Source organism: Ambystoma mexicanum, chromosome 14 (genome assembly GCF_040938575.1).
Source record: "Ambystoma mexicanum isolate Mex_15411 chromosome 14, UKY_AmexF1_1, whole genome shotgun sequence".
NCBI lineage: Eukaryota > Metazoa > Chordata > Amphibia > Caudata > Ambystomatidae > Ambystoma > Ambystoma mexicanum.
The window spans coordinates 391,684,511-391,703,012 of NC_090940.1; the positions used below are offsets into that span (position 1 = coordinate 391,684,511).

The 18,502-nt window shown below is 50.2% G+C and overlaps 1 protein-coding gene across 1 annotated transcript in view; it reads right to left on the reverse strand.

Moving 5' to 3' along the window:
* Nucleotides 1–18,502, reverse strand: part of VPS18 (VPS18 core subunit of CORVET and HOPS complexes) — a 121,403-nt gene that overhangs the window by 3,283 nt on the left and 99,618 nt on the right. The gene's annotated exons all lie outside the window — the stretch shown is intronic.

Genomic DNA, 18,502 nt, shown 5'->3' on the forward strand with positions numbered 1-18,502 from the left:
TCAGGCGCTGGTATATTTGTTATTCCCCATTCCCATAAAGTCCTATGGTACTCTATGGTAGTGGGGAGACGGAAGCAACGGTGCCAGTTCTCCAGTGAAGAGTCTGCCTACCGTGGCTGTTGCGCCCGGCAGGGTCAGACCTGTCGGGCACAGCGGCCACGGCAGGCAAACTCGTAGTTTGCCGGTACCAGAATCAAGGGTGCCGGTGAGCTTAACGGCACCCTTGTTTCCGGACCGGCAAACTCATAATGAGGCCCAGTGTCTCTAAAACGCTTACAATACATGCTTTGAATATCTTAGTGTGCCTATTCACAAATTAAAATCAGCATTTCGTATTAGCGCTAATAAATGATTGTTGTGTAAAGGGATAACCGTTGTCTAAAAACACATTTGCTGAAGACTAGTTTATTTTTCTGTCAGCGTAATGTTGATTCCAGGTATGGAATCAGATGGGACAAAAGCATAATGCAATAAGGCAAACAGAACTGTGGCAACCCATCAAGCATGTAAAGTCAGCCCTTAAGCCACCCAGTTCTCCAAGTGTTTAGAGTACTCTAAAATTAGAGGAGTAAACCAATTCAATTTGTCCCCCAGCAGGACAAACATTTTTAGCATTTCTTCCCCGGGGAGAACAAGAGGCATTAATTTCAAGTGACCACTCGATTGTATTTTTGAAGATGTTAGGAAAGATTTTCTTTTTGCTGATTTCTTCCAACAGACTACACCTTTCTATTTGCTATTGTGTGATTACCAACTTACTTTTTTGAGATAGTTAAAGCCCCCAGCTTTACCATCCTTGCTTTGTGCTAATTTCTATGGGGAAACTGAACAGTTCCTAAGACCATCAGTACTAGGAGACTATTCCTCCCTTAGTGGATATCACTAAGCCATCCATCTAGCTAGTCGATAGCGGCCATCTTTTAGTCGGCCCAATGTCTAGCTGTAGGCCACAAGAGGTTCCTCTGGGAACACAAATCAAGAAGAAATCAGCCCACGGCAGCAACACTAAGGACAAAATTGAGAGACCAAACACTAATGGACTACACGATCAGGTGACAAGAGCATGAGTCTTAACTTCTGGTTTGTGGCTTCACATTCTATCTGCGACATTTCCTGCAGCCATCTTGGATCAGTGACGTCACTTCCTGTGGCCATGTTCGATTGGAGACACCACTTTGTGAAGCCAACCTACGTCAGCCCAATCTCCAGCTGCAGGCCACAAGAGACTTCTCAAGGAACACCAATAAAGAAGAAATCTCCTCTTCTGAGCAACACATTTTATTTAAGATGGAGCAGTTGATTTGTAGTCAGCAACAAAAATAAATCTTCAATGCAGGTGTGTGGCTAATAAGGAACAAGTTACTTACCTGTAACTGTTGTTCTCCAGCATGGGTCTGGCATGGATTCACATGCTCATGAATATTCCCCGTCGTCAGGCTGGGAATCCTCGGTAAAGAAAAAAACCAGTATCAGTTTCGTTTCTGATCTGTCTTTCGTAGTAATAACCAATCACTGATCTCTGCGTCATACTGACCACAGCCAATGACTGCCCTCTACCTAAGCCCCGCCTCTGGCAGCCATCTTCAGATTTGGAAGCACGTGAAGTGGCAGTATGACCAAGTGAAGAGCCGCAGAGGGGTAGGCGGGAGGGTTCGCATGTGAATCCATGCCAGACCCATGCTGGAGAACAACAGTTACAGGTAAGTAACTTGTTCCTTCTCCAGCATGGGGTCTGGCATGGATTCACATGCTCATGAATAAAGAATACATAGCAGTACACACATGCACAACCACGGGAGGTGGCAAAGGCTCAACATTAAGCATTACATCAAACTCAACATTAAGCATCTTACCTCCTCACCAGGCTCACCTCAGGCGAACAGGTTGCGCAGCACTACTTGGCCGACCCTGGACTCCTCCCTGGAATCCCGGTCGACGCAGTAGAATTTCGTGAAGGTGTGCGTCGACCACCACGTAGCAGCCCTGCATATGTCCAGCAGGGGCACACCAGATAGGAACGCTGTGGTAGCTGCGATCGCTCTGGTGGAATGGGCTCTCGGACGGCCAGGCAGCGGTCGGTTTGCCAACCGGTGACAGTACATGATACAGCCGGAGAGCCATCTGGAAATGGAAGCCTTCGAGAGAGCCTTCCCCTGATTGACAGGTCCAAAGTTCACAAAGAGTTGTGACGTCTTCCGAAAATACTTTGTGCGGTCCACGTAGAACTTCAGCGCTCTAGCCACATCCAGCGAGTGCAAAGTCCTCTCAGCCGGCGACGAAGGCGACGGGAAGAACACAGGCAACACCAAGGGTTCGTTGAGATGGAAGTCCGACGGTACCTTGGGCATGAAGGAGGGGTGCGTCCTGAGCACTACCCTCGTGTCGTGAAAAGTCAAGTACGGGGCCTTGCAGGAAAGGGCCTGGATATCTCCCACTCGTCGTGCGGAGGTGATGGCCACAAGAAACGCGGTTTTCCACGACAGAAATTTCAACGGAGCCGAGTGCAGAGGCTCGAACGGAGGTCCCATGAGCTTGGTCAGCACCACGTTGAGCTTCCACGCCGGGGCCGGGGCCTTCACCGGCGGGAACGATCTGAACAGTCCCTTCATGAACTCTTTCACCAGACGATGAGACCACAAGGACGTCCGCCCCGTGGTTCTGGTGTATCGGGAGATCGCAGCAAGATGAATCTTGATGGAAGCGTGTGCCAGTCCAGCTTTGGCCAGCGTCAGCAGGTACGGCAGTACTTGGGGAGCCGTAATCCGAAGAGGGTTAATCTTCTGTGCGTGGCACCAGACAGAGAACCTCTTCCATTTGTGTCCGTAGCATTTAAGAGTCGAGGACGCCCTGGCCTTTGCAAGAACCTCTCTGCAGTCGGCCGGTATGTCGTATCCTCCAAACTCTAGCGCTGCAGGAGCCAGGCCTGCAAGTTCAGCGATTTCGGGTCGTGGTGGAGGATGGCGCCTCCTTCCCTGGAGAGTAGATCCGCGTCCACCGGCAGCTTGATTGGTGGGGACGCTGACAAGTCCAGAAGGTCCGGGAACCATATCTGCCTCGGCCACGCAGGTGCGACGAGGATCATCCTGCACCGTGACCTCTTGAGCTGGTTGACGAGCCGGATTAGCAGTGGCAAAGGAGGGAACGCGTAGAGGAACAGGCCCTCCCAGGGGAACGAGAAAGCATCGCCCATGCTCCTCGCCTGGGGAAACCTGCTGGCGAACCTCCGGCACTTGGAGTTCGTCGCCGTCGCGAACAGGTCGATCTGGGGTGTGCCCCACCGTCGGAAGAGGCGATCCACTAGATCCTGCCGTAGCTCCCACTCGTGGCACGAGCGCAGCTCCCTGCTGAGTGAGTCGGCGATGGAGTTTTTTATCCCTGCCAGATGAAACGGCACCAAAAATATCCTTTGGGCGACGGCCCAATGCCACAGGTCCTGCGCCTCCTTGGACAGTGCTAGGGACCTGGTTCCGCCCTGTTTCCTGATGTAAAACATGGTGGTGGTGTTGTCGGTGAAGATCCTCACCACCTTGCCCATTAGGGACGGAAGGAAGGACCTGAGGGCCCAAAACACTGCACGGAGCTCCAGGACGTTGATATGTAGGGATTTCTCCGTCGGGAGCCAAAGGCCTCTTGCGTGCAGATTTTCGGTGTGCGCTCCCCACCCTTCCAGGGAGGCATCCGTGGTCACTGTCTCCTGGTGGGCTGGGGTCTGGAAGTCCATGTCCGCCGTCAGATGCGCGCGGGTGCCCCACCACCGGATCGCTCGTCGGAAACTCTCGTCGAGTGTGATCCTTTCCTCGAAGCTGCCCGTCGTTTGGATCCAGCGCGCGTCCAGGAACTCCTGCAACAGGCGCATCCGGAGCCTGCACATGGGAATGAGGTAGATGCAGGAAGACATCATTCCGAGGAGGGACTTGATGGACCTCACCTTGGCCGCATCGGCCACCAACATCCGCTGCACCTTGCCCAGGATGGTCCTGGTCCTCTACTCCGACGGGGAGGCCAGAAGGGACACTGTGTTGAGCCTCGCTCCCAGAAACAGAGCGTCTTGCGCGGGTACGAGATGGGATTTGGCGTAGTTCACGGAGAACCCCAGGTCCGTGAGAAGTTGGACGGTCCTTGCCGTGTGAACCACGGCGAGCTCCCTCGTCCTGGCTCGGATGAGCCAGTCGTCCAGGTAGGGGTAGAAGTGGACCCCCTCGCGGCACAGCTGCGCCGCCACCGGTGCGAGGCACTTGGTGAATACCCTGGGTGCTGACCGTAGTCCGAAGGGGAGGGCTTTGAACTGGTAATGACGCCCTTGGACCACAAACCTGAGGAATTTTCGGTGCCCCTTTAGGATGGGAATATGGAAGTAGGCATCCTCCAAATCCAACGACGACAGGAAGTCTCCTTCCTCCAGCTGACCCAGGACGTGCTGGAGGGTGACCATCCGGAACTTCTGCGCCTTGATGAACTTGTTCAGACGTCGCAGGTCCAGGATGGGGCGCCATCCCCCCGTCTTCTTCTTCACGAGGAAGTATCTCGAGTAAACTCCGGAGCCCCGAAGCCTCTTTGGGACGATTTCGATGGCGCCCTTCCTGAGCATCGCCTTTACCTCCAGGAGAAGTTGAGGGACATGAAGTTCTTTCCTGGCCACGGGGGGGACGCGCGGACACCTTCTTTGAAACTCGAGCGCGTGGCCCCGGGCCAAGGCATCCAGCACCCAACGGTCAGTGGAGATGGACTCCCACACGCTGACGAAGCTAGCCAGCCGGCCTCCCACCGGGGTGCTTCGGTGAGGGCCCGACCCCACGGCCGGTTCAATCCTGCTTCGACGAGGCTTTGCCGCCTTGACCTCCTTGGCGACGACGGCGGGGTCCGCCAGACTTGCCTCGTCCTCTGTAGGCCTCCTGAGACGACGAGCGGGCCGCTTGATGGTAGGTGGAGAAACCGCCGCCGGAACCTTTGGAGGCGCCCTTGCCTCCGCTGCTCCGAAAGGGCGTCCGTCGTTGTTGCAGAACTCCAAGGGCCCGGGCCGTCTCAGTGTCCGCTTTAATGGCCTGAAGGGAATCGTCCACTGTTTTCCCAAACAGGTTGTTCCCATCGAAGGGCATGTCCAGGACTCTGGTCTGAACGTCTTGACGGAAGTCCGTAGCCTTGAGCCATCCACGCCCCCTAAGGCAAACGCTGTTGCCCAACTGGCGGAAACCAGTGTCGGCGATGTCCGTCGCAACGGTAATGGCGTGGTCCGAAGCCACCTCACCTTCCTGCAGGATCTCCAGGGCCTCTGCCCTCTTGTCGTCCGGCAGGAAGTCCAGCAGGGGAGCCAGTTTGTACCAGAGCTCCCTGTCGTAGCGGGCCACGATAGCCAAGGCGTTGGCCGCCTTAATGGTCGTCGCTGCAGACGAGATGACTCTGCGTCCCATAGCGTCCAATTTATTTCCCTCGCCGTCCAGTGGGGAAGTCGATGTGGAGGCCGCACCCCCCCCCGCTTTCTTCCTGGCCGCCGCTGAGACGACGGAGTCCGGGGTAGGCTGCGCCCGGAGGCACAGGGGGGCCGTGTCCGGGACCCGGTACTTCTTCTCGTACCGGTCTCTTCTAGCTGGCGTCGTGGAAGGGTTCTTGAGGAGGGTGAGGCCCTCATCCCAAATGTCGTCCAATAGAGGCACTGCGAGGAACGTCTTCCTCTTCTCCTCAGGGCAGAGTTGGAAAAGCTCGGATGCCCTAGCGATCATGGAGTGGAACGATCCAATCTCGTCGGGCGGAGAAGCCCTGGTGGGAGGTGACGACGGCAGATCCTCGTCGTATACCTCGTCGTCCGTACCCGTCGCTGCCGTGTCAGTCCCCGTATCATCCCCTCGGGTGGACGGTGAGGAGGGCTGGACGGGGCGCGACGGCTGAAAAGGAGGTGGAGGGTGGATCCTTCTTTTCTTGGTAGGGGGAACACCAGAAGGTCCCGGTTCTGGGTCCCCCGACGGGAGAGGTTCCTCCGTCGGCAACGGTAGTCTCGTCCTTATCTCTGAGCATAAGGACTGTATAGCCAACAAAATGGCCGCCGAGTTGTCTTGCGGCGCTGGCAGAGGGGAATCCGACGGGCGATCAGGGGCCCCGTCGGTACCCTCGACGATGTCGTTGTCACCTGCGTCGGGATACATCCCGACGGGCCGGTCTTCTTCCACGCCGAGGCCGTGGCTTAAGACCTCGACCAGCTCCTCCTCCGAGGTTGAAGCCGAATCTACGACGACGCCCTGCCCCCCCTTTTTCTTCCCCTCGGGGGATTTCACGGGGGTCCTATCGATGGGCACAAAAGAGGTCTCCCTCCGAGGTGGCAGGGAGACTCTGAGCCCCGAGGTCGCCACCACTGGTGTAGCCTCCACAGGCTGAGCCAGGGCCGCCGCGACAGTTTCGATAGAGGGCTTGGCCGGATGGATTAAGGCCTTCACCACCTTAGGTGCGCTCACCGCCTTATCCTTGAGGGGGGGACACTGCCTCGCTCCCCCTCCGCCTTCGAGCTTGACCGGGGCCTCTCCAGGAGCTTCGCCGGGTGCTCGGCCTTCCTCTTACCCGACCCAGAGCGTTGGCTCGTGGTTGATGGTACCGGGGAGGGTGCGCCCTGCCTGGTGCCCGTAGAGCCTGACCGTTCGGCACTCCCGGTGCCAGCGGACTCGCGGTGCTTGGCCTTATGTTGGACCCCCGTCGCCGGGGCATCCTCAAAGGTCTTAGAAGACCGCTCGGATTTCTTCCTCTTCTTCTCGCCGGACGGGCTCTTCCCTTCTAGCCAGTTGGCGAGACGTTGATGGCGGTCCTTCATGGTCCGCTCTGACATGTTGCCACAAAACGCACAGTCCTTCTCCACGTGCGTCTTGTCCTCATGTAGGCAGTAAAGACAAAAAGAGTGTTCGTCCTCCTTGAATACGTTCTGCAGCTGGCATCCAGGGCAGACCCTGAACAGCTTTCCGGGCGTCGAGCTTCCCTTCTCCTGGGCCATGACCGGGCCTGAGAAACTTCTGGAGTCCTCCAAAAGCGTAGCTCGACGAAATCTTCACCCTTGAGGGGCGCAGACGAATCCGACACGGGTCCCCGTTAATCGGATGGAGAGTCGGTGGAGCTTGAGGCTCTTTTGACCGAAAAAACGAAGTTTTTGAGAAAAAACGTGAAAAAAATAGCACTAACGCTCGAGAGCAATAGCACGAGGATCCCAACACATGAACGTGCGGTAAAAACCTGAAGATGGCTGCCAGAGGCGGGGCTTAGGTAGAGGGCAGTCATTGGCTGTGGTCAGTATGACGCAGAGATCAGTGATTGGTTATTACTACGAAAGACAGATCAGAAACGAAACTGATACTGTTTTTTTTCTTTACCGAGGATTCCCAGCCTGACGACGGGGAATATTCATGAGCATGTGAATCCATGCCAGACCCCATGCTGGAGAAGTCAAGGAAACTGTTAGAATGGTTTGCAGTTCAGTTCTTCTGTTTATTATTCAAATATAATGTTGTGGGTTCTAAATTGCTATCAGTGTTCATAGCATAATTCATATCCTCAATATTCAATCATTATGTTGCTCAACACTTGTTTCATAACGTTTCCATCTAAACTTAAATGTTTCAATATTCAACCTGACTAGTCGGTTTTTCCGTAGTGCTCTGTTGCTTTCTCTGATTCTAATGTTACCAAAAATCAAAAGTTCTTACAGTCCTCAAATTATTTGTAAACATGTACTTCTCTCTACACATATTTCACAACATTGTTTATGCGGCTCATCAGGAGAGAAAATGTACGTTCTGAATATCTCAAAAATGTTTGTACCATTGATAAAGAGTCCTTTATCCTGAATTTTCTTTGCAGTTTCACGTATTAAGATTGGTATTTGTCAAAGTTTGCTAGGTATGGTAGCCCTGTAGTTTAGGCGCCAGGTCCACTTTCAAGGGAGCCAGGCGGAAGATGCACAAGATCAGACAGTTACACAGAGTCTTCGAAGTTTGTGGAGGTAGTTCGAAAAAGGTTTAGTTCAGTTCAGAAAAAGTTAGCTAAGGTGTCCCAGGCTAACCCAGGTTCGAGAGACGAGGATTTAATACACCCCGTTCAATCGGTTGCAAGGGAAGCCAGGCGGAACACGGTACCTTAAATGGGGAGGATCCTCCAGCGGGGGTAGTTGTTCCTGGCAGCGGGTGCAAGTCGCAGCGTCGTCCAGAGGAAGAGAATATCTCGTCGTGGAGGAAAGATGAAGGTCTTGCACTGCCAGGGAAGAAACTAGCCGCAGAGTTCTCCGGTTCGGTTTGCGGTAGTGGTGAAAACGTGGTATCCCGGTTGCCGGGGTGCTTGGCACAGGCAAGGCGGCCACAAGATGCTCCAGGAAGGCGAAAAGAAGGTAGACTGTTATCCCCACCAGTCGAAGAAAGAAGACTCTCCGGGCTGGAGATCTCCTCTGTCGTTGGGAAAAGTGGTGAGACGGTTCAGCAGGGCTCCACCGGTGGTGTTGTCGTTGCAGGCCGGCTCAGCTTCTCCCTCCTCGGATTCTTAGGTCCTGTGGTGACTTCTGAAGTTCCAGTCCCCAAAGCCCTGCTTTTATGCAGCACACCCCCATTCACTCAGCCTAGCTGTCAATGAAACATGCTAAGTGGTGGGCCAATCACACAAGAGTGCGACTTGAGTTACCAAGGTACTAAGTCCAGGGTGTCTAAACCCCCTCCCACACCCCCTGTGGTACCCAGAAAGAGTGGCACCACTTTTGGAGGCTTCTGTGGAGAAGCCCGCCAAAAAGTGTAACAAAGGGCTCGACTTGGGTTGGAGTCACAGAAGAGAACACAAACGCCATTTTAGAATCGAGTTCTGGCAAAAAATACCAACCGGAGAATTAATATTAAATAAACCGGCGGTATGTTCGAGGCTATAAGAATTAAATAATAAAAGTTGGTTGCCTCGAACAATGGGAAAATCCCATAGAGATATATTTGCGGTTGAATATAAAAAGTAGTATCCACTGCCACCAGCCAAAACTCGATCAGGGGGGACGGAGACGTGCCCCCTCGAACAACAATGGAATTGCCCCGACCAATACGTCCACAATATGAAGGTTTGTACTGGTTTCTGTTCATAATTTGGGACTAGCAAAGCCAATGGTGACTTTACATGCCCTGGGAGACAGTAGTCAGTCCCAGGGTATGGAGACTATGTTTGGGGGTCGCTACGACACCCCTGGGTTACGGCACGGAGGGTGCTGTGTAACCCACATCAAAAAAACACATGAGACCCTATGGAGTAAAAGACCCCATAGCCCATAAAACACATGGAAAGTTAAAGGAACACCTCAAATCATGTCTAAGAGTGGGAGCAAAAGAATCTCACTCTTAGCAGGAGAGAAGAAAATAAACCCCAAAAATCCAGCAAAGCTGCTAGGGGACTCACTAGGTTTGGGAAATTAGCTTTACAGAGAATTCTCCCTAACACTCGCCCCCCCCCCCCAGACTAAGGGACAGGAGGATTTAATCCACTCCTGGATGAACCTCATACCTCTAGTCGATGATATACATCCTAGAGAGTCCATCAGCATTTTGATGGTGACACCCTGACCTGTGCTCAATGGTGAAATCAAACCCTTGTAGGCATATTGACCATCTCAATAGTTTTGGATTTTCTCCCTTCATTTGCATTAACCATCTCAAGGGTTGGTGGTCAGTCTGAATAACAAAAGTAGAACCATACAAGTATGGCCTAAACTTCTTCAGCGCCCACACAATAGCAAAGCATTCTCTTTCGATTGTTGCCCACCTTGTCTCAGGATCCTTCAGTTTTCTACTGATGAAGCAAATTGGGTGCTCTCTACCCTTCTCATCCAGTTGGCTAAGGACTGCACCTATACCTACATTAGAAGCATCTGTCTGCACAATGAAAGTTTGGTGGTAGTCAGGAGCTCTCAGTACTGGTGCTTGGCAAAGAGCTTTCTTCAGGTTTTCAAAGGCCCGATTGCATTCCTCATTCCATTTGACCTTCTCATGGAATTTTGGAGAGGAGATCACATTCAGTGGAGAAGCTATGGTCCCACAGTTCTCAATGAAATTCCTGTAATACCCAGTGAGGCCTAGGAAGCTCTCACCTGGGTTTGAGTAGTAGGTGTTGTCCAATTTTGCACAGCTTCAATCTTACTGAGCAAAGGCCTTATTTCTCCACCTCCTACCTCATGCCCAAGGTAGACCATCTTACTCTGACCAATTTGGCATTTACTTGCCTTTATGGTCAGATTGGCCTGTCCAAGAGCCTGCAAAACATATCCTAAGTGGTTCACATGCTCTTCCCAGGTTTGGCTGAATACTGCAATGTCATCCAAGTATGCCATGCAGAAGTCCTCCATCCCATTCAGAACCTGATTCACCATTCTTTGGAATGTAGCAGGTGCATTCTTCAATCCAAAAGGCATAACCTTAAATTGGTATAAGCCAACTGGGGTAGAAAATGCAGTCTTTTCCTTGGCATGGTCTGTCAGGGCTATTTGCCAATAGCCTGACGTAAGGGCAAATGTGCTGAGGAACTTGGCTGAACCAAGTCTATCCACCAACTCATCTGTCCTTGGCAAAGGGTGGGCATCAGTCTTGGTGACTGCATTAAGAGCTCTATAGTCCACGCAGAATCTCAATTCTTTGGATCCTGCCTTTGGTACTAACACAACTGGGCTAGACCATGGGCTAGTAGAGGGCTCCATTACCCCGAGATCAAGCATCTTCTTGACCTCCCCTTTAATGTGGGTCCTTACATTTTCTGACATTCTATATCCTCTGCTTTTGACTGGCAGACAGTCACCAGTGAGTATATCATGCTGTCCCCAAGGGGTCGTCAAGCCTGGTGAAAGTGAGAACAGAGAGGCAAACTGATTTAAGATGGCTTTGCACTCTTCTTGTTGCTCAGGTGTCAGATTTGAAGAGAGATTTACTCCTTCAATCTTTTCGTCCAAGGGTAAGCCTCTGAGGAGATCAGGTAGAGTTTCGCTCTCTTCTTCCTCTTCTGTTGAAGCTAGAAGCAAGGCTCCTACTTCAGGTCTGGAGACATACGCTTTTAGTCGGTTGGTGTGGAAGACTCTAGGAGCCTCTTTGGGATTGCCCAAGTCCACCTAGTTCACCTCTCCAAGTTTACCCACAACCTTGAAGGGCCCCATACATTTATCTTGCAAGGCCCTCTGCCTTGTTGGGATCATAACTAGAACTAGCTGGTCTTGAGTGAACTCAACCATGTTAGCCTTCTGGTCGTGCCAATGCTTGACCAGGGCTTGTCCAGCTTTCAGGTTATCACTAGCTTCTGCCATCATTCGTAACATTTTCCTTCGGAGACCTATCACATAGTCAGTCACTTTGACTGGCTTGGGGGAAGGAGCACTCTCCAACCCCTCCTTAATCAGGGCCAATGGACCTCTGACTGGATGGCCATAGAGAAGTTCAAAGGGAGAATAACCTACTCCCTCCTGAGGGACTTCTCTATAAGCAAAGAGAAGCCATGGCAATTGAAGGTCGCACTTTCTTTTAAGGGGAACCTCTAAAGCACCTATCATGCTCTTCATGGTTCTGTTGAACCTTTCCACCAACCCATTTGTCTGAGGGTGGTAGGCGGTAGAGAACTTGTAAGTAACTCCGCAGGTTTTCCACATGGCTTTCATGTAGTGGGACATAACATTTGACCCCCTGTCATAGATTACTTCCTTAGGAAACCCAACCCTGGTAAAAATACCAAGGAGGGCCTTAGCCACAGCCTGAGCTGTAACAGTCCTCATAGGAATTGCCTCAGGGTACCTAGTAGCATGGTCTACTACAACAAGGATAGACCTGTTGCCTGAGGAGGTTGGGTGATCAAGGGGACCAACAATGTCAATCCCTACCCTCTCAAATGGGACTCCCACTACTGGGAGAGGCACTAAAGGTGCCACATTCTTGGACCCAACCTTACCAGAAGTCTGGCAGGTATGGCAGCTCTTGCAAAACTTATCTACCTCAGCCCCCATTTTTGGCCAATAAAAGTAGAGTGAGAGCCTTTCCTTGGTCTTCTTGAAACTCAAGAGACCAGCCAAAGGAATCTCATGGGCCAGTTGCAAGAACTGTTGTCTGTTTTCTTGAGGTACTACAAGCCGCTTGTAGTCTCCAGGTGCAGACTCAGTTGATTCACTGTAGAAGAGGCCATCTTCCCAGTGCAACCTATACTTCCCAGGCTCTTGCCCATCAGCCTGAGAAGCTGCCTGTTGGCGAAGACCTTCCAGAGTTGGACATTCTCTCTGCCCCTTACTGAAGTCTGCCCTGTTGGGTCCACCTTCTACCAGTAAAGACTGCAGCTCAGGATGGTCAACAGGATCCAGATCTCCAATGCGTTCCTGGCCTTCCACTAGCTCTTCTTCAGAGTCTAGTTCCACCATACAGTGTTGTACCTCCCTCTCAGCCTCAGCTGGTGGTGGAGTTACAGGTGTAACTTTGGACAACCTCGGGGAAGTCCTTGTTGGAAGCACTGGAGTGCTTGCTGTTGGCTGTTTCTTGGAAGTCTTGGGTTTCCCCTTTGCTTCTTTTTGTTCAGTGATAGCAAGTTGTAATTCCAGTGGTGTAGGAGTGATATCTTTCTTCATCATCTCCTGGGGAGTACCTCTCATGGTCCTCTCCCTTGCAGGTCTGGTGAGCTCCTGTAACCTTCTACTAGGTGGTCTGGGGGTATGTGACACTACTCCAAGAATTTTCAGGTCATTACCCAACAGGACCCTTCCTGGCACCTCACTTTGTATGCCGACAGGTATCTTTCATAGTCATGTCATTACACTGGATGAGAACTGGTAATTGGGGAAGCATCTGCACAGGCCCTCCAGCTAACTTGGTGAGGCGTTTGGGTGCCTTAGCAACATCCTCAGCCTGAAATAAAAATGCATCCACCACAGTTATGCTGGCCCCAGTGTCCCTAATGGCAGGAGTCTCCTGACCATTCACCTGGACACTGTCCTTATAATACTCTTTAGTATTATCTGGGATAGAATTATAGACATCTAAATTCTGTTGTTCCCACAGACCCAGAGACACTAAAGAAACACTGGCTGAGACTTCAATGGGTTCATCAGCTAGCAGTAGAAAGTTTCCACTTGCCATTTGTACTTCCTCCTCTGGAGCGAAGGCTAAGGAGACAAGCTGGACCCCTGAAGGTTTACCCTTACATCTGGGATCTCCTTTCACATGGTCAGGTGAGCCACAAACAAAGCATTTACCAAATGCTTTCTGGAATGGTGGCTTGCTCTGACCTCCTTCTGGTTTACCACCAGAGAGTACACTACTCCGATTTGGTTTTCCTTGTGGTTTACCCTTATTGTTCTGTTTGGGGCCCTCTTTGGGATTGGAATTATTAGAATTCTCTTTGGAGTCCTTTTTTGGCTGCTTTCCCTCATCCTTTTTCTGAGTTACCCCAGAGTCCTTGTGAGTAGCCCTGTTGGCAACCCACAAGTCAGCAGCCTTAGCTAGTTTCCTGGAATCTAATTCCTTTGAATCAGCCAAGTGCTGTCTGAGCTCAGGAGAGCAGGCATCATAAATTGACTCCAACATCACAAGAGTCTTCATTCCCTCATAAGTGTTCACCTTGTAACCCTTAATCCATCCCTCTAACTTCTTCAAACTTTCACTCACCCAGGTAGCCCAAGGGGTACCATCATGCTTTTTGAGGGTCCTAAACCTCTTAAGTTACTGGGAAAGGGTCTTCCAAAATCTAGCTATCAAAGCTAGTTTCACACATTCATAATCCTTCTTATCCTCCTCCCCCAACTCCATTACCATATCAGTTGCAACAGGGGAGCCTAGAGAACAACCAGGAAAGTAACTCATTTCCTGTAATGTTCTGGAGCTCATGATTATATTCAAACAAACTCAACCAGTCCAACACATTCAACTTAGGTTCATACATACCCACCAATTCCTTAGGCATCCGGGGTCTTTCGGGACTGGAACTCTTAAGAGGATTCGGAGAGAGAAGCACTTTCCACAGACAATTCTTTCATTTCTAGCTCATGGTTGAGCTCCATTTCTCTGAGCCTTAGTTCTTGGTGCTGTTGTTCTGTTTGAGCATTAATTCTTTTGAATTCTAATATAAGCTTCATTTTTTCTAGTTCCATATATTGAGGAGTAAGTGTGGGACCTGGTAAGGGTCCAGTAGGCAAAGCTGGCAGGGCAGGTAGAGGCCCAGGGGAGACAACTCTACATCTTCCACCTCCTCTTCTGCTTCTGACTCAAAGTTATCAATACTAACATTCATATCAATAGCATTGCTGTTATCTACAGTTGCTGGAGTGGTAGGTTCCTCTGAACCACCATCCAGACTTTGGTTTGCTAACAACCTTTCTATTAGTTCCATTTTCTTGCCTTTAGTTAGGAGATTCTTATGCTTACAGAGAACTCTTAAACAATCAGCAGTTTTTGTAGCAAGGGACTCTTGACTATAACTTTCCATAGTTGACAGGTTTTTTTTTTTTTTAAATACTTCTTTTAGTGCTAAGTTTTGTGGTTAGTTGCACTAAGGTATCTTTAAGCACACTGAAATGTATACTCAATACAAATCCCACCGCTGTACACCAGTGTTAGGCAGAAACCTGTGCAGTTCCCTTAGGGACCAATGCAAAACATTTAAGACTACAGGTGTTTGGCAGTAATCCCACTTGGTAGCAGTCTGTACCACACAGATTTACTTGGTAGCTGTGGCTGAGCAGTCAGACTTCCCTCAAGAAGAGCTAGGCAGTATACAGAGCATACAAAATAGGTACAGAAATACAGTAGCACAAGCAAACACTGACCAGAGCTTGGGTGTAAAAGTATATAATTATTTATTTAACACACACTTATAAAACACACTAGCACTAAATTGGTAAGATAAGTTCAAAACACAATCACCATTATCATATGTACATCCCCGATTACTTGTTGGACAAGTCTTAGTTAACAACACTTATTTCCAGACAGAGGTGAGCGCTTAAGGTTCGATGGCACTCCAACAAGTTAAATAAAAAGGGAGGGAAAAGCAGAATTATGGAAGCTTACACACTAAACACTTTTTAAAGAAGCACAGCAAGTTAGGAAGGCACAGTCTACTGGTGAGCAAGGAAGTTTAGGCGCCAGGCCCACTTTCCAGGGAGCCAGGCGGAAGATGCCCAAGATCAGACAGTTACACAGAGTCTTTGAAGTTTGTGGAGGTAGTTCGAAAAAGGTTTAGTTCAGTTCAGAAAAAGTTAGCTAAGGTGTCCCAGGCTAACCCAGGTTCGAGAGACGAGGATTTAATACACCCCGTTCAATCGGTTGCAAGGGAAGCCAAGCGGAACACAGTGTCGTCCAGAGGAAGAGAAGATCTCGTCGTGGAGGAAAGATGAAGGTCGTTGCACTGCCAGGGAAGAAACTAGCCACGGAGTTCTCCGGTTCAAAGGTACTACCCTTTCGGTTCGCGGTAATGGTGAAAACGTGGTATCCCGGTTGCTGGGGTGCTTGGCACAGGCAAGGCAGCCACAAGATGCTCCAGGAAGGCGAAAAGAAGGTAGACTGGTTATCCCCACCAGTCGAAGGAAGAAGACTCTCCGGGCTGGAGATCTCCTCTGTCGTTGGGAAAAGTGGTGAGACGGTTCAGCAGGGCTCCACCGGTGGTGTCGTCGTTGCAGGCCGGCTCAGCTTCTCCCTCCTCGGATTCTTAGGTCCTGTGGCGACTTCTGAAGTTCCAGTCCCCAAAGCCCTGCTTTTATGAAGCACACCCTCATTCACTCAGCCTAGCTGTCAATCCAACATGCTAAGTGGTGAGCCGGCCGACTCACCACTTGGGCCAATCACACAAGAGTGCAACTTGAGTTACCAAGGTAACTCAGTCCAGGGTGCCTAAACCCCTTCACACCCTCTGTGGTACCCAGACAGAGTGGCACCACTTTTGGAGGCTTCTGTGGAGAAGCCCGCCAAAAAGTGGAACAAAGGGCTTGACTTGGGTTGGAGTCACAGAAGAGAACACAAACGCCATTTTAGAATAGAGTTCTGGCAAAAAATACCAACCGGCGAATTAATATTAAATAAATAAACCGGCGGTATGTTCGAGGCTATAAGAATTAAATAATTAAAGTTGGTAGCCTCGAACAATGGGAAAATCCCATAGAGATATATTCGCGGTCAAATATAAAAAGTAGTATCCACTGCCACCAGCCAAAACTCGATCAGGGGGGACGGAGACGTGCCCCCTCGAACAACAGACCCCGGGGCAATCGAATTGCCCCGACCAGTATGTCCACAATATGATGGTTTGTACTGGTTTCTGTTCATAATTTGGGACTAGTAAAGCCAATGGTGACTTTACATGCCCTGGGAGACAGTAGTCAGTCCCAGGGTATGGAGACTATGTTGGGGGGTCGCTACGACACCCCTGGGTTACGGCACGGATGGTGCTGTGTAACCCACATCAAAAAAACACATGAGACCCTATGGAGTTAAAGACCCCATAGCCCATAAAACACATGGAAAGTTAAAGGAACACCTCAAATCATGTCTAAGAGTGGGAGCAAAAGAATCTCACTCTTAGCAGGAGAGAAAAAAATAAACCCCAAAAATCCAGCAAAGCTGCTGGGGGACTCACTAGGTTTGGGAAATTAGCTTTACAGAGAATTCTCCCTAACAGTTATCACTTTTCAACTCGCTAGGGCATCCAAGTTAAGGTCTGTACAATGAGGGGTGTAGGCTGGCCACTGGCCAGCCCCTTTGCCTATGAGGCTAGGCCTTCCTCCCTGATGCACCTGAGAGTACCAGTGGCTTTCTAATTACTGGGCTGTCTCTCCACTCTGTGCTAGACAACTGTCATGCATTCACTCCTGCTGCACTTCCTACTCACCCATCCATACGCTTTCTCCAATCACACTACAACTTCCTCCTTTCCAATCCCTTTCATAAAGCTCATCTCTCGAAACTCACTACTCCACCCCTCTTGCAGCTATTTCCAACAAAGCCAACTATCTAACCAAACTTCCCCTAACACCTCACCTTCCAAGACTCAACTGCTCTACTCTTCCTTTCCGCATCAAATTAACATTGTACTCTGGAATGTTCAGTCTCTATGCAACAAAACGTCCTTTACACAGACTACTTTCACACCAGCTCTCCTCCGCATAACCTCCTTGCTATCACTGAAACCTGGATTTCGCGGACACTCTGGCAGCCCTACACGACTCCAAACGAACCTTCATTCACTCTCCTTGTCCGATTTGTAGAGATGGAGGCGTCGGACACCTACACTCTTCCGCCTCAATGCCTCTGTACAATGCCCCGTCCTCTTCTACCTCTTTTGAATTGGCCAGCTCTACTATTTCTCCTCCTCACTCATTTCTTTCACATCATCTCCATCCATCACCCTCCTTGTCCCATTGGACCATTCTTTGATGAGCTTGGGCAACTGTTTGATTCTCTTTCCATTAAACAACACCTCATTCTCTTCAGTAATTTTAACCTTCCCCTCTTCAACCACTTCTCAGAAATCTCAACTAGAGTCTTTTCTTAGTGGCCATGCTCTCCACTACACCTATAACCTACCTACCCACACCAGGAGTAACTATGGATTGCTTATACAGATCAACCTCTCTCTCAGCCCCTAATACTACTGTTACACCATTCCTATCTGATCACTACACTGTTTCCACCACAATCTCCTTTCCACGCTCTGAACCCCCCTTACCCCTTGCCTCACCATTACTAAAAAGGACATTGAAACCATCTACCATTCTTTTCTCTCAGATCTACAGTTCTTACTCCCCTACCTCACACCTGATGCCTCTTCCAGTAGCACTGCCTTCTTCAGCTTCCAATCGCTACTATATGGCTCATTATCCTGTCACTTACCACTGCTAATGTTCACGTTCCCCAAGTCTCAGCATCCTCAACCATGAATCAACCCATTCATATGCTGTCTCTGCACAGACATGCATCAGCCGATTCACAAACGGAGGCGTACCCACTCACATGAGGACCTGACACTCTGACGCTCTGCCTGAACTATCCCAGGTTCTCTCTTCATAGAGCAAAAACGAAATACTACCTAGCCCTCATCACGCCGACCATCCTCACAGGCTACGGGGCACCCTAAACTCACTCCTAAACCTAGGACTATCAATTTGTGTCTCTCACAACTAATGACCGAGCTGAATAGTTTGAAGCAAAGATTTCCAAAATTAGAGACCCTCCTGACCTTCCATACACTCCGTCCTCCTACATTCAACACTACACTCTGCCTACTCGACCATCATACTCGGCCTCTAACTCCCACTTTAGTCACACTAATACTGAAGAAGTCCTATCTTTACTGATGAAGGCTAACCTCTCTTGTGCCCCATCAGATCCTCTTGCCCACTTTAGTGGCCCCTCACGTCTCTGAACTCTTCAACCTGTCCTTAGACTTTGCTTGCTTTCCCTCTATTTTCAAAAGGGCCACAGTCATCCCTCTCCCAAAAAAGCAAGGAGCTGACCTGAACCTACCGGCTAACTTTCCAAGTGTCTCTCCTTTTGTGCTGCTCTAA